Source organism: Lactuca virosa, chromosome 2 (genome assembly GCF_052849685.1).
Source record: "Lactuca virosa cultivar CGN04683 chromosome 2, Lactuca_virosa_CGN04683_v6, whole genome shotgun sequence".
NCBI classification, from domain to species: domain Eukaryota; kingdom Viridiplantae; phylum Streptophyta; class Magnoliopsida; order Asterales; family Asteraceae; genus Lactuca; species Lactuca virosa.
The window spans coordinates 261,948,057-261,971,626 of record NC_136427.1 but is presented as its reverse complement, the minus strand read 5'-3'; the positions used below and the strand labels follow the sequence as shown (position 1 = coordinate 261,971,626).

At 35.2% G+C, this 23,570-nt stretch overlaps 1 long non-coding RNA gene and 2 other non-coding genes across 3 annotated transcripts; all 3 read right to left on the bottom strand.

Moving 5' to 3' along the window:
* Positions 1–5,273: 5,273 nt before the first annotated feature.
* Positions 5,274–12,572, bottom strand: LOC145160947 (uncharacterized). The gene is made up of 3 exons (XR_013738272.1): positions 12,232–12,572; positions 7,892–8,477; positions 5,274–6,445 (listed from the first exon to the last, which is right to left on the bottom strand). It is a non-coding gene; the product is annotated as an uncharacterized LOC145160947 (long non-coding RNA).
* LOC145161838 (small nucleolar RNA snoR127) lies at positions 9,725–9,865 on the bottom strand. The gene has a single exon (XR_013738711.1). It is a non-coding gene; the product is annotated as a small nucleolar RNA snoR127 (small nucleolar RNA).
* Positions 12,573–15,793: 3,221 nt separating the features above from the next.
* Positions 15,794–15,923, bottom strand: LOC145161840 (small nucleolar RNA snoR127). The gene has a single exon (XR_013738712.1). It is a non-coding gene; the product is annotated as a small nucleolar RNA snoR127 (small nucleolar RNA).
* Between the last annotated feature and the right edge of the window lie 7,647 nt (positions 15,924–23,570).

Here is a 23,570-nt window from a genome sequence, read left to right as displayed (position 1 = left end):
ACATCTCATGAACCTTCTTTTTAAACCTTAATAGAAGAAGTTACCGCTGCCACCACATCGACCACCAGCATCCCCGCCACCGATATCTGAGCCGCCACATCATCACCATATGTGTTGTCATCGCCAGCGTTGCTGGTAGGGGTGTTGATCGGGTAATTTTTTTGGGTTTCGGGTAATTCGGGTTTTTCATGTTAAAAAAAAATACCCGTTACCCGACCCAAATTAAATTCGGGTAATTCGGGTTTGGGTAATTCGGGTATCGGGTCGGGTTTGGGTAATTCGGGTATTACCCGAAATATATATATATATTTTTTTTTAATTTCACCTGAAAATAAATTTAATGGAATAAATATGTCGTGCTTTATTAGTCTTGTTTATATAAACAAACGAGGCATAAACGAAGTTACTCAAGCTTTGAAAATTGAGATTTTTTAGCCAATAATATCTGAGATATCAAGTAATTTAATGGTTGTAATCGTGACTCAATCATCATCTATTTATATCAATACCCATTCATACACATTATCTCTCTATAAACCCTCTCCATACTCTAAAGAAACCATAATTCATCTCATGAACCTTCTTTTTAAACCTTAATAGAAGAAGTTACCGCTGCCACCACATCGACCACCAGCATCCCCGCCACCGATATCTGAGCCGCCATGTGACATCCCCGAAATCTCGGCCAGAAAAGACCGGTTTCATTTATGCTTTTTTTTAAATAATTTCAGAGTAAATTCTTTTGATTTAAAAGAGTTGCGGAATTTGTTCCCAAAAACAAAATATGATAAAATAAAATTTTATCAAAGCATTTCATCAAGAGATGCATTTTCATTATATAATCAAAACTCGGGATGTCATGTTCCGATACAGACCATAAAGCATAAACGATAACATTACAAGTCATTCAACAAATATCCACATATACAGACTTGTAAACAAAACAACTTGATGATTCATCCATCTTATGCCCTTGCGCCACTTCCTGTAATACAAATAAACTGAGTGGGTCAGGCTTGGGAGCCTGATGAGCATATAGGGTTTTCGACCCACAATAAATAATTATATTTAATTTCACCAACCAACAATAACCCGATTACCCATTTCCGTTATCCTCATTTTACGTCCCTAAAACAACATCTATCTCAAGGGACCTAATCTAGGATTTTTCATCGGGACGGACATTACTGCAAAGGGGCTTCCTTAGCAATAGATGTCCTAAAGGCAACCATGAGGGGGATAGAGTACACCGGTGAACATATCGTTCACAACACCTACAGGTTATGAGTCTGCTAGTGTTCCACTGGACTGTCTAGAATGAGTATGTGGTCGTCATCCATACTCCGCTAGATGACTAGATCAACAACAACATCGAGGCCTCTCATCATTTTAATTTATCACACACCAACTGTCTACCCATGTTCTACCCAACATATTAGTAGATAAAATATATACATTTATATACAGCTTAAAACCTGTACAAAACATCCATTCAACAACTAGTTCACATAAACAAATAATATATAAACACGTAACACGTATTTTTACAAGAATACTTCATATCTATGTGTTAGAAGAAAACAATATACACTCACTTGATAAGAAAACGATCGGACAGCACCTCGACTCTTAAAATAAACTTTTCCGATAAAACCGGGATGTTTTCCTTGAAAACTGGGCTTCTCGCGGGCAGAGTTTCGGCTCGGAAACTTCGCTTCTCGGGATCTTCGGGACTTCGGAACTTGTCTCGGGACTCGGGAATGATATCGGGGCTCCGGGATATAATTGGCATGCAAATCGAGGAAAATATATGAGAGAAAGGAAGAAAATGGCAAAAGAAATCGGCTGCCCTCGCATGCCCTTTTATAGGGGCTGATCCTCGCATTACGCTGGGCGTAATGCTCCAGTACGCGGGGCGTACTCCGGATCAGACCTCCAGGTGGCAACGTCTCGGTGGTGAATCGTGGCTCGCTCTCGGACCGCATAAGACCGAGGTACGCTGGGCGTACGCAAGGCTACGCGGGGCGTACCCTTCGGATCAGATCGATGACTCCTCAGCTTCGGGATATTATCCGAAATAAAAATAAATATTAATTATTTAAAAACTTCAGAAATTCATATCTTCTTCATACGAACTCCGTTTTCGACGTTCTTTATATCCACGCGTAGGTGAGACTACGCTCAACAACTTTCGTTTAGACTTCGTCGGCTAATTTTGACTTTTATTTTTATTATTTATTTTTAGTAGGCCGGGACAGGAAAACTTCGTTATAAAATCATAACTTCTTCATCCGACGTCCGTTTTCGTCTGTCTTTTTACCGTTGGACTACTAACGATGAGATCTTCAATTCTCATTTAGAAAGTTTCGGCTAAAAACCGCTCGATCTCAAATCGAGTATTCGGGTTGTATACTGCTAAGTCGAAACTCCGGAAAATCATAACTTCCTCATACGAAGTCAGATTTGGGCATTCTTTTTATGCATGCTCTCGGTTTAACGTATTGTACGACTTTCGTTTAGATCGCTAAGGCTAAATATCGCTCTAACGTAAATTTTACTTTTTACGTCATTCAGCGTTGCCGGTTCTGTCGCAAAACTTCGACCGGCCATAACTTCTTCGTTATAACTCGGATTTTGGCATTCTTTATATATTCGGAAACCTCGTTTCAACTACTACAACATTATCCATAGATATCGGCTTTATCTAACATTTCATTTTAACGCTTATTTTTATTCTTAATTAAATTAAGACACACAATTAAGCACATAACACATAATACTCAAATAATACACTTCTATTATTTCAAAACGGGTTACAAAGGTTAACCTAGACTATTATATCAACATTAATGACAAGCCCAAAAACACAGGCGTTACACGCCACATCATCACCATATGTGTTGTCATGGCCAGCGTTGCTGGTAGGGGTGTTGATCGGGTAATTTTTTTGGGTTTCGGGTAATTCGGGTCGGGTAATTCGGGTTTTTCATGTTAAAAAAAATACCCGTTACCCGACCCAAATTAAATTCTGGTTTGGGTAATTCGGGTATCGGGTATCGGGTCGGGTTTGGGTAATTCGGGTATTACCCGAAATATATATATATTTTTTTTTTAATTTCACCTGAAAATAAATTTAATGGAATAAATATGTCGTGCTTTATTAGTCTTGTTTATATAAACAAACGAGGCATAAACGAAGTTACTCAAGCTTTGAAAATTGAGATTTTTTAGCCAATAATATTTGAGATATCAAGTAATTTTTTAACAACTTAATCTAATCTAATAAGATGTTAAAAAAACAAATACTTAAATATCTTAATTTAAAAGTTTAAAATGTTTAAGATAATTGTAACCATAAGTTTTGTCATTTTCTGAAGTTCATCAAGATAATGAGTTTGTTAGTTGCAATAAAAATTGTAATCTAGAAAATTGTTAAGTTTTAAAGAACATGATGATATATAAACAATTACTTTTAATATTGTTAGTGTCATATTGTCATAATAAAAAAGATTCATGTTTTACAATAATAATAGTTAGTGTAAGCGTGATCAAATACCTGCTACAGAGTACAAGCTCTATGAAAAAAAAATTAAAATAATTCGGGTAATTCGGGTATACCCGAAACCCAACAAACGTACCATTTACCCGACCTGAAAAAAATCGGATTACCCGAAAAAATTTACCCGATACCCGATTTACCCAATACCCGAAAAAATCGGGCGGGTAATTCGGGTATCGGGTATTTTCGACAGGGCTAGTTGTTGGTCTTTCTTCCTCCTACCGCTGACACCACCATCCGCGGATATTAACATTACAGCCACTAAGAACCGAACCACCATAAATTCACCATGACTACGACCACAACACCACCGAAACAGCAATAACACCGATCATCCATCATCTTTGGTCAAGTTTCTCCAAATAAACCCTTAGTTGTGCCCTGTTTTTTCTTCTACCTTTCTCTCAGTATATCTTTCTCTTTATGTTCTCTACACTTTCATTGACCGTTATCCAAGTGATTGCGGCTCGCCACCGTCATCCAAGCCACCGTTGTTTCTCTCTACATGGTTGATTCTCTTATATGAATAAATGTATAAAACTGTAAATACCTCAAAGAATATTTAAAAACAATGTTTTATAAAGGCAATCAAGTTATATTATGAGTTACAAATAATTTGTTAAGTTTTATAATATCAAGTTCAATAATTAAGGGCCTCTCCAATCCTACTCTATATCTCATTTTTCACACCAAAATGGTGTCACTCAATATACAAACCCCTTCCATTTCTTGCACCATTTTGGTGTAAAAGGAAGAGAAATTTGCAAATATGACCAAATTTGCTAATTAGTTTTCACAAAATAGCCAAAAATTAGCAAATTTCTTAAAATAGCCATTAAAATCGTAGGTAATTAGGGACCATCGATAAAATCAGAAGTTTATCTGCGAATGTACAAGTCATTAATGCACAAATTGTGCATAAAAAACTTGTAGATTCGTAGATGGACTTCCATCTTCAATTTGGACCAAGTCCATCTGTGATTTTGACCATCCCAAGAATAGATATCATTTTTTTTTTGGAAAACCCTCATTTTTTCATCTTTCAATTTGGGAAAACTCTCTCAAAGTCCTTGATCGAAGAACAATAGACGATTCTGTTCATTCTCCCGAATTCATAGTCAACCTAACCAAATTCATAGTCAAACCTAAAAATAAAAAAATAATAAAATAAAATAAAAAGTAAAATCGTAGATGGAGAACAGAGGAAATCGTAGATGGAACAAAGTCTATCTGCGATTTGGTGTCCCGATTGAAAAAATTTAGCATTTTTATAACATTCGTGAAATAGCATGTGGAAAGCCTAAATAACAAATGGTATCTAGCCATCTACGATTTTAGTAACTATTTTATAAAATAAAAAAAAATATCCGACTACTTGAAAAGTAATTAGCAAATTTTGCTAAATTAGTAAATTTCTCTAAAAGGAGTAGTATAACACTACATTTAGTGTTATATTATTCATTTGCACAAAAATGGTGTCAAATTTTCAAATGTCATTTTAGTCCCTCAAATTCTATGTTTATTTATTTTAGTTTATAAAAAATGACTAGGTATATTATAAATATAATAATCATTAATTATAATATTATACTATATATTAAATTGATATTATTTAATAATATGCAAATAATTTATTTGGTTATGCTTTGTAGTAATATATTTTATGTAGTTATTACAACAAAATAAATTTGAAAATAAATTTTTAAAAATCTGGCAGTTGAAGGATGATTTTGATAATCAATATAAGTTATAAAAAATATATATTAGGAAATATACTTTTTTGGTGTACGAAATGGGTGTAAAAGATTGAGTTGAAACATTATTTGCAACAATTTTTACACTATTTTAGTTTAAAACAATAGAAATGGGTTGGATGGATCTAAAGTCTTTAGCTGGTCCTTTTGAATTAGGCAAAATTATGGTTTGATAACCACTTTCTATGTTAATTAATTGTAACTAGTGTATAAGCCCGTGGTGAACCACGGGTCACGTTAGTGGCAGACGTTTGGTAGTAGTAACAGAGCACAAACGGGTGTTGATGACGAAAATCGAATCCTGAATTCTGGTCGAGAAATTGTTTGAAACGTCAAACCCCAACTTAGAGACATCATTCAAAATAATAGATGGTGGTGGGTTTTGTCTTGGGAAAGTAAGACAGTGAAAACATAGATGGACGAAAGAGTGAATGTTACAAAGTTATATTGTAAAACTCTTTTATTCATGAAGTTTACTCGAAGCAGTTCGTAAAGATATTGCTTTTGCAACCTATAATACACTTGCTATTCTGTACGCCATGAACAAAAGAATGCTCCAATAGATACCAACATTTCTCACTCCCACGACTATAAGCATGAACAATAAACACACTAAAAACAACAAATTGAAAAGTAATTTTTATTTGATATCAAACAAATTCTTAGATAAATAGAAGATTAATATGGACGAAAAGCAATATAATAAAGGGACTATACTTTAAGTGTAAGTATTTTTTGAAAAGATCAAATAGTTTTACTGGTTTTGGCATATGTTACTTCGTCAGCGTCGCCGTGGTTTTTGTATTTCTCTCGTGTGGGACGTGGTTTTTTGGTGTATCTGTGTAATGTAAGATGTTGGTTACGTGTTAGCAATAAGTAAACTGCTATATGTCGTTTTTACCTGTATGTTCCATTTGGAGGCGTTTTCCAATTTCACGTGATTTAGTAGGGGTGAGGGACTCCATAGTTGTGGTGGTTTGTTGTTCCATTGTTGTTGAAGATGTAGGTTGTGTTTTTCGTGTTGATATGATTGTTGGTTGTGGATTTTCTATGTCACTGATTGTGGTGACTGTGAAACGGATATTGTGTTTTCCGTCTAGCTTTACAAAATACGGTTAAGGGCAGTATTGTCCTTTGGTGAAAATGTAATATAAAATCATAGAATATGATTAGGGGTTTATGTGTATCAATATGTAAGAAAGATAGGAAGTTATAAATCATTTTTTTCTTAGCTTGTATCAGGTAAAATTGCTTCTAACATTACAAAAAAAAAGGTTAGTGGCATTATTGTCATTTCAGAAAATGCATGGTAAAATCCATCTAAAATTTAAAAATACATTAATATGACTTGATTGTTAAGAGGCATGGTGTATGGTTTTAGAAATCAGTAGCAGATTAGGATCCACAAAATAACAATACACTTTATATCTTTCCATGTTACAGCAACATACTTTCATTTATGGATTTTTTTTTTTAGATTTGTATCATATTTTATCATTTACATGTGTTAGACAGTAAAATTTGAACAGGTTATGTTAGCTTTTATTAGGTAAATTTTCCGTCTACCATTACAAAATATGGTTAAGGGCAGTATTGGGTTTATGTGTATCAATATGTAAGATAGATAGGAAGTTATGAATCATTTTTTTTTCTTAGTTTTTAGTTAAAATTCCTTCTGACATTACAAAAAAAAAGGTTAGTGGCATTATTGTCATTTCAGAAAATGCATGCTATAATCCGTCTAAAATTTAAAAATACATTAATATGAATTGATTGTTAAGAGTCATGGTGTATGGTTTTAGAAATCAATAGCAAATTAGGATCCACAATATAACAATATACTTTATATCTTTCCATATTACAGCAACATACTTTCATTTATTGAGTAATGGTTATAGTTACAGAATGTAATAAGAAACTTACCTTTTACTGACCTTTTTTTCATAAATTTACTGATATAAATGCTTTGTGTTTTACCTAAATTGTTTAAAAGGTTTTGAAAAATTTTATGATAGAAAAGCTATAAAGGTAATTTTGTCATTATTACTTTTATATGCTTTAACTAATACACAAAGCAAGCAAAAATTTAGAACGGATTAGAATCCTGGCCGACCAATTGGTTGAAGGATCTTAATCCCTTGAGATTCCACAATGATGGTATTCTTATCAAGGTTGTTCTACTGTTTAGGTCAAATAATTGGGTTGTTACTATTCAAGATATTAAAAACACATGGCTTCAACATGAATATAGATAAGTTTATAATGTCTTTTTTGTGTTATTCCCATAGATTAATATATTTCTTGCTCTTGATCACTTGCCATCAGAAGGTCATACAATTATATACGTTGAAAGATAAACAGGTTCTTATGTCTATGGAGGCCAAGCATGAAAAATCAGATACTACCATGGTCTTCACAGAAAGGGTTCTTAAAATAGCAAAGATATTTGGTCAGAACTATGCTATCACGATTAAAATGAGATTAACTTGTAATTTTTTTTCCTAAAAAAAGAGTAGGAGGCTTCGTTTAACAAAAACAGAACGAACATCAATTATATAGAAAACAATATTAGACATACCGAACTTTAAACAATAACGTAGAACAGGCGTTTGGTGGCTGATGTTTGTTGGCCGAAATTGATGGCTGACAAGGTTGGTGACAGAACTGGATCCTGATTCTTAGACGGGATATTGATAGTCAAACCCAAAAACTCGGAGACATCGCTCAAAAACACAGAAGGATTAGCAAGCGGAGCAATTGAAACAAAATAATAAGGAAATTGAAAGAACCAACAACATACCGAAATTCCTCACACAGGCTGAAGTATGGTGGCGGTAATTGACTGCAGACGTGTTGGTGACAGAAATCGAATTCTGATTCGTTCGACGGAAATCGTCGATTGTCAAACCCAAACAGTCAGAGACGTCACTCAATAACACAGAAGGATTAGAAACAGGAGCAATTAAACAAAAATCATAAGGTAGTTGAACGAACCAACAACATACATGGTAGAGGCGGTTTGTTGCGGGCATTTATTGGCGGCAATAGAGTGTAGGAGGTTGTCATCGAGGAATCGATTTCCTTTCTTGTTGGATGAGATCGTAATCCTCTATTCTCGGATAAGATTCGGTGGGAGAATCAACCGATCACAGTCTCCAATTCCTCTATTTTTGGATGAGAAGTCAATGAAAAAGAAAGGGGTGGAGGATTTTACAATCTGATAGTCCGTGTTAAGATGTTGTAAATGTATAAGGACGAAGTTGAAGTTTTGTACAAAGTGACGTGGTAAAAGTCTAAAACTTGACAATTTTACTGTTCCCAGACGTGTTAGGATTTAATATATGTATATAATTTTTCTGTATTTACTGAAAAATGAGTTCAGGCAGAAGTTGCTGGAAATGATAATGGGGAAACACAGTTAAAAAAAGGTGATATATTAATCCAATTACAGAATTACGAAGATGATTTCATGAAATCATCAATTTTGGGGAGCAGCAATGATCTTTCATAAAAAAAGAGGATTAGTTGTAGGTAAAAATATTTTTTTGGTTTTTTTTTTCTTTTCTTTTATTTTTGCAGTCGGTTTAAAGGGGAGCAAAATCACATGGGTGGGATTTTCTCAAGATTAAATTGTGGAATGAATACAGTGTAGATAAATAATACACTTTAAAAATGATCAGTTCATGAAAAGTGTGCTTGTTGAGGTATTTATTCACTTTTTTCAGTAAAAAACAAGTCTTTCTAATTTCTATTTCATCTATAAAGATAAAGTCTTTGATTCATTCAAAGAAGAATAGTTAATTAAAAGCAAATTGAGTATGAAAAATTATAGGAAGGCTTTATAGAGTATTCTGGGAATGGAAATTTGCTTGTTCTAAGATGCCATTTTACATATGGCTGGGTGTATGCCAAAGTAAAGTGGTGAAGATCCAATAGAGAGTTAAAGACCCCCACCATTGATGTAAGTTTGAAAGAGTTATATTTTCACTAAGTGTGGTATTGTTCTATTAGATCATGGACTTTGTCATAATTTATTAATTAATTGTTACATGTGGTTGTCACATACTTTATTAAAATTACAAAAGTATCATATTTTAATTTACTTTACCATATGTCCACGCTACGAATAATGGGAGCTCTATGTCTATATTTCAACTGTTGGAAAAAAAAAAATTTCTGACTTCTGAACTGCTATTCGATTGGATAGGTTATAATGGGTGTAATCAACCAAGAAGAACATCAAATGGGCAATAAAATGTAGCTGTTCACCTCCATAAAAAAAATCCCATCAGGAGGAGGCTAACAACAGCATGAAATTCAAAATATAGCTGAATAAATCATTTTAACAGAAACTTGTACTAAAAAATTTAAGAGTTTTTTGCCTTTAAACACTTGTAAGCTATGAACTAAATCTGGTCAGCTAGAAACCCATCTCTGTTTTATCATCAGAGAGATGCGCTTCAACAAAAGGATGTCAAGTGTAAGTTGACTTCAACCATCCATCCCTATGGAGCACATCAATGTCTGATTTGGCTAAGTTGCATCATTCCAGACAGACAAACACACAACTGGATGTAGATATAGATATAGATAAACCTAATTTTGAGTAAGAAATCACTTAATGGGGAAAAACAGGGCTGAAATCCGAAAACAAATTAAACTAAACAGCATAAAACTCTCCATAAAAATATAAAACTGAAAGTTGCATCATACTTATAAGTTATAACATAACATGCTGCATTCCAGCCAACAGAAATTACTAATCCAATTCGAATTTTTGACATTAAACCTACCATTTCCAAGTTTAAATAACGGATTATACAAATTTAAAAGAATCACTTTCACTATAAGGTTACTTATCTAGTCTCAAAAATGGTATGATTATGAAGTTTCCAATTTGATAACAATAAGTCAATAACCAACCTTGTGACATTAACTGCATGATGAGCATTATAAGAATTGATGTTGTAAAAGAAATCAAAATCCTCAAGTCCTAACGTTCACATCAAAAGCGTTGTATAAACTACTCAGAAAATTTTAATCGAATAAAAAAGCTCCAAGTAGTGGTCAGCCTTTTTATACTAATCGAGCCTTCTGCAACAGTAGATTAAGAGTTCAAGACTCCATATGTATGTGTATAAGAGTTTATTTGCAGCTTCAAAAATAATCAATAGAATATGAAGTAGTCTTAAACCAAATTAATCAAGGTTCTTTATCACATGTGTTTCCAGTCTTGAGCTTTTACCAAAATCAGCAAGATTGTTTACATTGACTTCGGAAATAACAAAATGGAAATGATTTATTCAGAGTAACGGTGAGGCCAACAGGGTGAAGAAAGAATCTGTTTCTTTATAGAGGGTTCGCATCAAGAGGCCAATGCAACAAAGCCTAAAATGAAATATAAACAAATATCATAACTTCAAGGAGATTCTTACCGGTCTCACAATAGGATGTCATCGGGATGTCTTAGCAGAGATAATGGAGGCTGAAATCATGAAAACCCCTAATAAATAAACGGGGAAGGGGGGAAAGGAATAAAGAACACTATAAGTATTGATCAAAGCCAAACCCTAAAATTGATCGTCAAAAAGACCGATACGAGTACGACAACTAACAATTTTATAATAGGTTAATCACAAAAAATAATAATAATAACAATAAAAGGGTTATGCTATAAGTACGCCTAAGATGAATGAATTTTGCCCCCCTAATTTTGATGTTAGGGGGGCAAAATTCATTCATCTTAGGCGTACTTATAGCATAACCCTTTTATTGTTATTATTATTATTTTTTGTGATTAACCTATTATAAAATTGTTAGTTGTCGTACTCGTATCGGTCTTTTTGACGATCAATTTTAGGGTTTGGCTTTGATCAATACTTATAGTGTTCTTTATTCCTTTCCCCCTTTCCCCGTTTATTTATTAGGGTTTCTCATGATTTCAGCCTCCATTATCTCTGCTAAGACATCCCGAGGACATCCTATTGCGAGACCGATGAGAATCTCCTTGAAGTTATGATATTTGTTTATATTTCATTTTAGGCTTTGTTGCATTGGCCTCTTGATGCGAACCCTCTATAAAGAAACAGATTCTTTCTTCACCCTGTTGGCCTCACCGTTACTCTGAATAAATCATTTCCATTTTGTTATTTCCGAAGTCAATATAAACAATCTTGCTGATTTTGGTAAAAGCTCAAGACTGGAAACACATGTGATAAAGAACCTTGATTAATTTGGTTTAAGACTACTTCATATTCTATTGATTATTTTTGAAGCTGCAAATAAACTCTTATACACATACATATGGAGTCTTGAACTCTTAATCTACTGTTGCAGAAGGCTCGATTAGTATAAAAAGGCTGACCACTACTTGGAGCTTTTTTATTCGATTAAAATTTTCTGAGTAGTTTATACAACGCTTTTGATGTGAACGTTAGGACTTGAGGATTTTGATTTCTTTTACAACATCAATTCTTATAATGCTCATCATACAGTTAATGTCACAAGGTTGGTTATTGACTTATTGTTATCAAATTGGAAACTTCATAATCATACCATTTTTGAGACTAGATCAGGTAAACAGTTCAACAACATGATTTTAGACAGGATTTTAGACTAAACAGGTAATCAGATTCTAAACTAATCAGGTAAAAACATATCAGATTCAACAGTTCAATAACAGGATTTTAGACGAATCAGTTAAACAACAGGTCACAGTGTCAATGGGATTCTAAACTAATAAACAGATTAGGTAAAAACCATGATTCTAAACAAATCATATTCATCGACTACAAAAAAAATACTTATAGAACACTGAACATTTGAGGCTCAGTTTTAACGGTTAAAACAAGATTGTGAACATTGAACATGTCACAGGCGTGCTTTGAATATAATCAGCAAAAAAATACTTATTCTTACCTGAATTCAGAGTTGGTCGTCACAGGTGTGCAGGTCAACTGCAAATATGCGATTGCTAGTCGTTGCTTGCTATTGAAAGTGCTAACGAATCTGCGAGGCAACGAGAAGGTCGACTGCGATTATGTGAGGCAATGGGAAGGGTCGAGTGTCGACTACTCGACTTCGACTCTTCAATGAAAACGAACGAGCGAGAACATAGAGGAAATTTTAAGTTTTTCAATTTTGAATTTTCGATTGTCCATAACTCGGTTGTCGGCTGGAACTTTGAAGAGAAGCGATAGTGGGAAATTGGGAATACGTGATGGGATTTAGGGTTAGAGTCTTTCAGGGGCTGAAATGGGTTAGAGGGCTGAAACGTCATATTATATTATATATATATATATATATATATATATATATATATATATATATATATATAATTTTTTTCGGGGCGGGGCGGGGCGGGGCATGCAAACCCCACTCCCTGCCCCGAACCCGAACAAAAAACCCGATAACGACCCAAAACCCGACCTGATACCCGATAAGAGTGACCTGACCTGCCCCGAAATCTTCGGGGATCGGGTTTTCCCGTCGGGTTCGGGTTTTTTTGCCATCCCTAACATCAATGTAAAGTGTTTCTAATTTCATCTATGAATATAAAAGTGTCCGGGAAGTCTTTCTAATTTATATTTCATCTATGAATAGGCGGAACACAAACATCAAAATTGGAGGGGCCGAAAGCGAAACTAAATAAAAATGTGTTAAAGTCATTATTGAAAGACTTATTAGAACTTTAAAAAAGTTTTGTAAAGAAATGTTGCAAATAGTATATATACCTAGATATTGGAAAAGTGAAAGATATAAATATGAAATGGTTATAGGTTACAGGGACGGATTTGAAAGAAATCCAATTAATTTATGTTTATAAAATAATGAAATCATAAGTACAATAAGAAAAAAGAGAGAGAGAATTATGAAACAAATTCTCTTTAAAAATACATAAAATATTAAAAGATATTTTTTTTAGTTTTGACAGCAGAGCATCATCTTCCTTTCGAAATTTTGACAGCACATACCTCTATTAGTTAAAGTGATAAGATGTAGGGGCTAAGGTTACAGGTAAAATAGAGTAAAAGATCACATTTTCTTACCAGACAACAATAACAATAAAAAAAATGATGGGTTTAAGAGCGGAGACCATGTCAATAAAGGGTAAGGACGAAGGTTGTGTGAAAGTGAACACGACGAGATACCTGGAGACGATGTTCAACAGTGGCCGACATCACTTCTAAGACGACATACAACAACAGTTTTTGGCATTGACGATCGACCGACATTACTTCTAAAACGACGATAACTATGGTTTTCGGCAGTGACCCTGACTTCTTTTCTTTGTTTTTGAACTTTTTTGAGATTTGCGTTCTCAACTTTTTTGTGGTTTTTATAAAAGCTTTGATAGATTCTGATTATGATTAGTATTTTTGTATTTTTTAGATCAAAAGAATATAAAATATGTTATTGGTTGATGATACGATAGAGTCTCACAATATCATGGTGATTAAGATTTGTTGGGATTTGATTTAGATTACCAAATTTCTTCGGGGGTTTGTTTTGATTTAGAAGACATTAAATATTCTTTAAATATCTTTACTCAATGTTTTCACCATCCGTTTTGACACAAACCCAAGCATGCAAAAAACTGGGGAGGCCATGGCCCCTCCAGGCCTCCAAAGGGATCTGCCACTGTATGAATATAAAGTGTTTGGTTCTAGGGGTGAGCATGGTGCGGTTTGGTGCAGTTTTAAGGCCAAACCGAACCGCAAACCGCATGGTGCGGTTTTTGTATTCTTAAAACCGTTGGGTGCGGTTTTACAATGGTTCGGTATTTCGGTTTTTAAATGTGGTTTCGGTTTGTATCGGTGCGGTTTCGGTTTTAAACCGTGTTTAGACTTTGGTGCAGTTTTTTATTTTTTTTGGTGCGGTTTTTTAAAACTGTAAGAACTGAAAACCATATGCATGTAAGTTTTTATTGTGTTGTTTTTTTTTAAATCATTCATTTTCAACTCAAAACAAAAATACATAAACAAAAACGGTAAGTCGCTTAAAATATAACTTGTGACTACTCAGAAACTAATTAATAATTGAATTGAAGGTTGGTTGATTTTGACATAATTTGTTACAAGCTTATTACATGTAATCGATTAGTACGTTTAGCTAACAATAGAACATTTCTTTTGCACCCCATATAGTCTTACAAAAACACAAAATAAATATATAATAAATATATTATCGTTTATAAGTATTTTAAATAGCATGTATATAATATACATTGATTGATTTATTACTATGCACGCTTGCGGTGCGGTTCGGTTTTGGTGGACCGGTTTTTTGGATAGAAACCAAATCGAACCGTTGACCTTCGGTTTTTGCAAAAATTAAATCCGCACCATTGGTTTTTGCATCGGTTTCGGTTTTTCGGTTGCGGTTTTGTCGGTTTTTCTTTAGTCGGTTCGGTTTTTGCTCACCCCTATTTGGTCCATTCAAAGAATAGTAGTTTATTAATAGATATAATTGCCAAAAATTTAGCAAACTGAGGATGAAAATCTATATGAAGGTTTTATAGAGTATTTTGGGAATAGAAATTTGCTCTCATCCTAGCATGAAGTTACCTGTTGAAATCATGACCAATGTAATGTTAGTCTGAAGGGTATTTTGGGAATGGAAGTTTGCTTATGTCCTAACATGTCATTTTACATATGGCTGGTGTATTCAAAAGCAAGTGGTGAAGATTCAGTAGAGACCCTTACCATTTATGGTGAAGGTTATGATGACAGTGACAACAGAATCCACACATGACCATTATTAACAACTAATTAAGTACATTGCCCTCCTCATCAATCTTGTTTCTTAATTATTTTTAAGTTTTCTAAGGGCATTTTTTGGCAATGAGCTTTTAAATCTTTTAAGAGAAATTACTCTTGAAGTAGCCGAGTAGGAGCTTGAAATTTTTATTATAGTAAGTTTTTATGTAATTTTCCACTCAAAAGCTTACATATATTTTAGCAACACATAGTGAGAGCTCTCTGTCTTTCTTTCAATGCTAGGAAATCTGCTTTAAGACATATGCATTTCATATCTTAAAAGTGTTGTTCTTTCTGTGAGGTGTTAATGCAATTGAGTTGATAATAAAATTCTGCATTGTTGTTCGATTTTTTTTCTCGACTTCTGAACTGCTATTTGATATCTGCAGACTACTGAATCTCAACTTGGATCAACTAGATAGATTAAAATAGGTGTAATCAACCAAAAAGAAAATCAAATAGGCAATAAAATGTTGTTATTCACCTCCACACACACACACAAAATAAACAAATAAATAAATAAATAATCACATTAGGATAACTGCATGAAATTAAAAGTATAGCTGAAGAAATTTTCTCAACATAAACATAAGTTTGTGTGTGGTAGCTGCTTTTTCAGATTACATATATACAGTAAATGCTTTTAAATATTGTAGTACTTAAAATTTAAGAGTTTATTGCTTTAAAGACTTGTAAATTATGTATATGGTACATGAACTAAATCTGGTCAGCTAGTAACCCATCTTTGTTTTATCATCAGAGATATGCGCTTTAAAATAAGGATGTCAAGTGTAACCATCTATCCCTATGGAGCACATCAATCTCTGATTTGGCTAAGTTGCATCATTTCAGACAAACACACAACTAGATAGATATAGATATAGATACACCTACATAAAAATGAAATTAAACATCATAAAACTCCCCATAAAAATACAAAATTGAAAGTTGCATCATACTTATCATACAACATTCCTGCCAACAGAATTTACTGAATTTTTAACTTTAAACCTACCATTTCCAAATTTAACATGATGACTTATACAAATTTAAAAGAATCACTTTCACCTTAAGTTTACTTATTTAATCTCAAAAATGGTATGAATAAGTAGTTTCCAATTTGATAACCAAAACAAACATTGTGACATTAGCTGCAAGATGAGCATTATAAGAATTGATGTTTTAAAAGAAATCAAAGTCCATATTAACTACACATTGCATAAGTACAAACTGTCACATCAAAAATCACAGTCTAGCTTTTTCCAAGAAGGTGATTCAATATGAGGCTAAGTTGATAGATTTTTAAAAACTGGCAGGACATCTAATCAAACGACCAAAAACGTTGTTTGGTGCTTCTTTCCTCACAATTGCATATTATATTAGATTATTCCTTGTATAAACTACTCAGAAGTTTTTAAATCAAATAAAAAAGATCCAAGTAGTGGTCATCCTATTTATGCTAATCAAGCCTTCTGCAACAGTAGATTATGAGTTCAAGACTCCATATGTATGTGTATAATATATAGCACAGTTGTTTACATTGACTACGAAAAATAACAAAATGAAAATAATCTTATTGAGAGTAACGGTGAGGTCACTAGGGTGAAGAAACAAGTCGTTTCTTCACATAGGTTTCACATCAAGAGGCCAATATGACAAAGCCTAAAACAGAATATAAACAAATATCATAACTTTAGGGAGAGAGTCACCATAGGATGTCCTTGGATGTCTTGAGAAAAGATAATGGAGGCTGAAATCATGAGAAACCCTAATAAATAAACGGGAAGACAAAATTGCAAGAATGGTCCCTGTGGTATGTCAAAACTAGCAACTTTGGTCCAAAATGGGTTTGGCTCGCAAGGATGGTCCAATAGTTTCGTTTTGTTGCGAGTTTAGTCCAATTTCCTATGAACTTTTTTATAATGACAGATTTGCCCCTTATTATTTTATTTTCTATTTTTCTTTTATTACAATAATTAACAAACAATTAAAAATAAAACAAAAATAAAATACCTCTCTCTCTCTCTCTCTCTCTCTCTATATATATATATATATATATATATATATTTTAGGGATTGAAACTATTTTCGTCATTATCAAATCCACACAACCAAGTTCACGATCTTTACACACATCTCCACCTATAAAGAGATCTGCAACAAATTGACTTGGTTTTGAAAATGATAGAAAATCGATCCACCGCAGAAACCCATAAAGAAAAAATTTGAACCCAGAAAACAAAATATTAAATTGTTCTTAAACTGGGTTTACACACCCTTTTCATCTTCCTTGAATGTGATCCCGAGTTTCTTTCGGAGTAGGGGCAAGATCAGTTTTCGACTTACCTTCTTCCAATGACTTCTCTCAATTAGAGAACATAATGTCCCTTCCCCCCTCCAATTAGTTTCCTTTCTATTGGGTTGTGTTCTTGAAGCTCTGGGCATGGAAGATAGCAACTGAAACATAGTCACTTTGTTCATCAATTAATAGTTTGCTAATACATTTTGTGGCTGCAATTTCAATTCATTTGTTAATAAGCTTGTGATAATCGATTTCTTAGATCAAGGGTATGGTTGTGATAATCGATTTCTTAGATTAATGGCCATCCACGTGAACTACAATTGCCGGAGATCAGAAGATAATATCGTTTCTCATCCCTTGCAACTGTCGTTCAACCTGCCATCTATATTCCTAAAAATCAAAACCCTAGAACTATGTTAACCACCATCGTTGACAACGATTTCAAAAATGGAATTTGGAATGTGGTTCAACTACTCACGATTCACTTGTGATTTCCAGTCTAAGACACAAACATAAGACAAAACAATAAAAAGCACGCACACACTTATGGGGAAGGGCGGTGATTATCGCGTCCACAAGTCGATGACGACAATAAGCAGTCGACACTGGTCAAGAGATGTAATCCAAATCGATGGCGTTAGGGTTTCTAGGAGGTGGTGTCGTCGTCGGAGTCGATAGGTAGTATGTGATTCAGTGATGGTTGATAGTGGCTATGAAGGGGGTTATGAAGGTGGAGGTCGGAATAGGGGAAGGAGACTGGTGGTGTACGGTGGGTATTTTATAAGATAGAGAGAGAGGGGGGGAGGGGGGGTATTTTATTTTTAATTGTTGTAATAAAAGAAAATGGAAAATAAAATAATAAGGGGCAAATCCGTCATTATAAAAAAGTTCATAGGAAATTTGACCAAACTCGCAACAAAACGAAACTATTGGACCATCCTTGCGAGCCAAACCCATTTTGGACCAAAGTTGCTAGTTTTGACATACCACAGGGACCATTCTTGCAATTTTGTCAAACGGGAAAGGGGGAGAGGAAATAAAGAACCAGAGGAGTATACGACTATAAGTACGGATCAAAATGAAACCCTAAAAACCATGGTCAAAAGCATCCTACGACAACAAACTATTTTAAAATAGAAAACTGATTTATCTGGATAATTATTTTTTTCATAGATAAAAACAAAAAATTGGCATATATATGTACCTAAATAATTAAATTGGTTATAAACTTATAATAATATATTTTATTAAGTTTCTATACAAAAGAGATAGAAAAAGACTAATAAACCAAAGGATATTGGACAAGGTTGATATATATATATATATATATATATATATATATATATATATATATATATATATATATATATATATATATATATATATATATATATACTAGTGAAATTTTACGGGTCATGCTAGCTAAAGAAGATCTTTATCGCTTACGTCATATGAAAGTACAATGCTATAAAGTGGTGCGATTTTTTACAAGTCAATGGGGATAAGAAAATGAAATAGAATGCTATAACAGATAAAAAGTTCTATTATTATAGCTTTTGGTAAAAATTTTGAGCTAGAATAATATTTAGACAGTTCTTCACACCAAAAAAAAGGACTTGTTTGTCTGCATCACTGGCATATTATATGAAAATTCATTTGTTGTTTAGCATTATTTCTAAAAGAGAAGGATAAATTGGTAATTTACCGACATTTAGACAAATAAAAGTTAAAAGCATACTTTGTATAATTTACCCCTTCAACACTTGATACATATTCTTGCATGTTGAATCTGAAGATTTAAATTACGCATGATAGCCATTCTATTACAAAAATATAAAGCAGTTTTCACTTATTTCTATAACAAAAAAGGTCTGACTTAACTCACATTGATCAACAAACACATTCTGAGATGTTAATCTTTTTGTAGAACTTGCAATTGATATGGTGCCTCTAACACATGCAACCATGAATAAATGTGCATCCGTAAAGGAAAGGTAAAAAAATTCAAATATAATGTCCCAAATATGAAACGCACAACAAAATATAAAATTCACATCACAAAAAGAATTTTAATTTATACAATAATGTTTCATCTTTTTACTAATTATGCAACTGACACGGATTATGCAAAACCATATTTTAATGGGTTAAATAGCTTACCAATATATAATATCACAAAATTTGAGAAAAGGTGAAAATTGGCTTTGGGTTGCCATTTTGGGCTTTTTGTGCATTTGGGTTGGGCCTTGGTTTTGGGCCAAGTAAGAAAATAGTAACTTGGCCATTTACCCTTTAGGAAGTTGGTTTATGGAGTGGGCCTCAGATTTTGGGTTTAGGGATAATTATTGATTAAGGTTTGTATTTATTGTTAGTTGGTACGGGGATTAGCCGGTTCAACAACTCGAGCAGTCATTTGATTATCAGTGAATTGAGGTGAGTTTCCTCACTGAGTTTAGCGAGTTGAAGGCACCAATGTCGGCCCATGATTTATATGTTAGGATGCTAGATGTTTGTGTGAATCTTGCATGTGTTATGTGATGGTATGCTTATCAGGCAAGGCCCGATGCCAGGCAGGGTCTGATGAGTATATTGTATGCTAAATATAAGTATGTGTTTTCATGCTTACCGGGCAAGGCCCGATGTCGGGCGGGGCTCAATGATTGTATGATATGCTATTTCCTTTGTGATTATCGTGTAACATTTTGAAAATATCAAGAAATTTAAAATTTTCCAAATCAACCATTTAACATCATTGTTTACAAAAGAGTCATTGTTTCCAAAACATTATTTCAAAATCAGAGTTTTCCCAAGACCCAAAACCATAAAAATAGGAAGTTGTGCACGATCACGCCTTTGCTTTCCCACGATCCTCTAATGTACCTGAAACCATAAACTAAAAATATAAGCACAAAGCTTAGTGAGTTTCCCCCAAAGTACCACCACACAAACAGATAACATATACAACCAAGCATGTCGGGTCCAATCAACCATCGGGTTAGAATACCCCAGGCCCATTCAATCTCCGGGTCTAGTCATCCTCGGGATGGAATACCCCTGGTTGGAATTCCATTATACAACAGGTCCAGTCATCCTCATGATGGAATACCCTCGGGCCCAATCAATCATCGGGTTGGAATGCCAATATACGACAGGTCCAGTCATCCTCGGGATGGAATACCCTAGGGCCCAGTAAACCATCGGATTGGAATGCCAATATACAATGGGTCCAGTCATGCTCAGGATGGAATACCCTCGGGCCCAATCAACCATCGGGTTGGAATGCCCCCGGTCTATTGGCTTACTGTGACAACCCGAAATTTCTATCTAGTAAAGCCAATCAATCCAATCAAATGTCAGACTTATTTCTGCTATCTTTTAGCATTGTTAGAAGTCTGTTTGAGTGTTCTAAGCCTCGTACACTTAAGGATTGGGTGTAGGGCTGTGTTAGCTTAAGTTCACTGGGTTGAAATCGAGCCGGAAACTCCATCACAAGGAGTTTACGGCCGCAAACTAGGAGTTTACGGGCGTAAACTCTTGGTGGCCGTGAACTATCCTCCTTATATGAGAATTTGCTTCACTTTTCTTCATTTCTTCAAGTCCTAGCCGCAAACTACCCTTTCTCTCTCAAGTATCATCAAGTGAAAGCTCTCATTTCACTCCCAAAACGTAAAAATCTCATCCTTTACTTGTTCATGCTTAACAACCCCTTTGTTCTAGCCTTGAATTCATCACTGCTACTTCAAGATCTTCAAATATTCATCCTTTCACCAAGAACACCTACTTGTTCTTGGTGGCCGTGAACTCCCAAAGGCTTCCAAATCGTAAGTATCCTTCCATATTCTTGTTAACCATTAGAAACTCTTGAAGCCTCATGAAACAAACACCATTTTGGCTTGAACATCAAGAGTTTACGGCCATAGATTCTTCCTTGGCCGTAAACCTTTCTCATGATCTTCATGGGCCGTGAACACACCTCCCTTGGCCGTAAACTCAATTCTGTAACATCCCAAAAATACGACCCGAAAATTTTGTTTTAATATTACTAAAAATCACATCATCGAATGTCATACATACTAAAAACCATAAAATGAGTAACTCAAAAGTCAAGTAATTGTGTCAAAACAAATACTGAAAAACCATAAAATGAGTAACTCAAAAGTCAAGTAATTGTGTCAAAACAAATACTGTATCAATCATATCAAGATATCTGAATAAAACTCCCAGGATAAAACTGAAGTTGTGGTGTGTGCCATGCCATCATCCCAAGCTCTTCCCCTTACTTGCGGAAGTACCTGAAACCAAAAACTGAAACTGTAAGCACAAAGCTTAGTGAGATCCCCCAAACTACCACATACCATACAATAACATATAAGCAACTACTGGGCCTTGCCCACTGCATCGGACCGAGATCCGGGAACTGCATCGGACCGAAGTCCGAAACTAACCAGGGCCTTTCCCTCTGGATCGGACCGAAGTCCGGAAACTAACCAGGGCCTTGCCCTCTGCATCGGACCAAAGTCCGGAAACTGCATCGGACCGAAATCCGGAACTAACCAGGGCCTTGCCCTCTGCATCGGACCGAAGTCCGGAAACCGTAGTCCGGAACTAACCAGGGCCTTGCCCTCTGCATCGGACCGAAGTCCGGAACTGACTGAACATAGCATAGCATAATCATAACTACTGGCATAAACACATATACTGCATACTGCATCGGACCGAAGTCCGGAACACATAACACAAAAACATACTTGAATCACAAAGACATCAAGCACACTGAACTACTGCATCGGACCGAAGTCTGGAACTACTGCTAACTAAACGGGCCGGCATTGTGGCCGTAGACCCGTTCCTACTGGAAGGAAACTCACCTCGTAACGCTGGCTGTCGAGATGCTAAATCTGAAACTGCCTGACCGCTGCTCCGGAACTCCCCGGCTACAAATCCCATAAACACTAAATCAAATACTGATAACAATATCAGGGTAGAATGACTATTTCACCCCTGGTCGAAGTCAACTTCCTGGTCAAAGTCAACTTCCTAGTCAAAGTCAACTTCCAGTTGACTGGACTCGCCGAGTTGGCCCGCCAACTCGCAGAGTCCCTTCCATCCGTTCTAGACTCCTACTAGCTTCTACTCGTCGAGTTTGGCGAAGACTCGACGAGTTCTTCTTCGACACATACATCAAGTCTAACTTCATCCGACTCGCCGGGTTTTATGAACAACTCGTCGAGTCTGAAGAACAACTCGCCGAGTTGAAGAACAACTCGCCGAGTCCCAAGCATGCTATTACTACACAGTCGATTCTAATCGATTTCAGTGCTTCCAAAACATAGATATGAGCTTCTAGGACTGGTTTTACACGTAAAGTTTCCAACTTTACGTGCATGCACAAGGGTATGAGGCTAAAATACCCAACTCATCAAATACTAAGCACTTAGGGTTTGGAACAAGGTCAAGATTGCATAAAGGTAGCTACTTTGAGCTCCTGGAGCTCAATGATAACCAGATCTATAGTCTCCATCACAAGGAGAGCTCAAATCTTGAATTTATATTGCAAAAAGCTTCAAAAGAGGCATAAACAAGCATAAAGAGGGTTTAATGAATGAATAAGCAAGGTAATAATTTTATTACCAGAATATGAAGCTGATGGGAGCTAGTTCTTGGATCTCCTTCTTCTCTTTTGCACCTTCACTCCTTCCTTCACTTCTACCCTTCCAAGAATACACCAAAACACTCAAAAATCAAGAAGGAATCACTCAAGCTCACCAATGGAGGCTAGGGTTTCGAGGGGGATGCTCTAAGGGTGCTGGAGGCTGGGATGGGGGCTATAAAGACGTTTAAATAGGGTGCAAACCCTAAGGATTAGGGTTTCCTCCAGACTGGCCTACTCGTCGAGTCCAGGCGCGGACTCGCCGAGTAGATCACTTAAAACCCGCGTCCAACCCGGCATCTACTCGACGAGTTAGGGCTACTACTCGCCGAGTAGCTCTTCATAAAAGACATTTAAAAAAATTAAATACGTACCAGGAACGGGGCGTTACAATTCTCCCCCACTTATCTTAGACTTCGTCCTCGAAGTCTGATGCTACTGATTCTGAAAATAACTCCGGATAGTGCTCCCTCATCTCCTCCTCGGTCTCCCACGTCCACTCTGAACCCTTCCGGTGCTGCCACTGCACCTTCACCAACTGAACCACC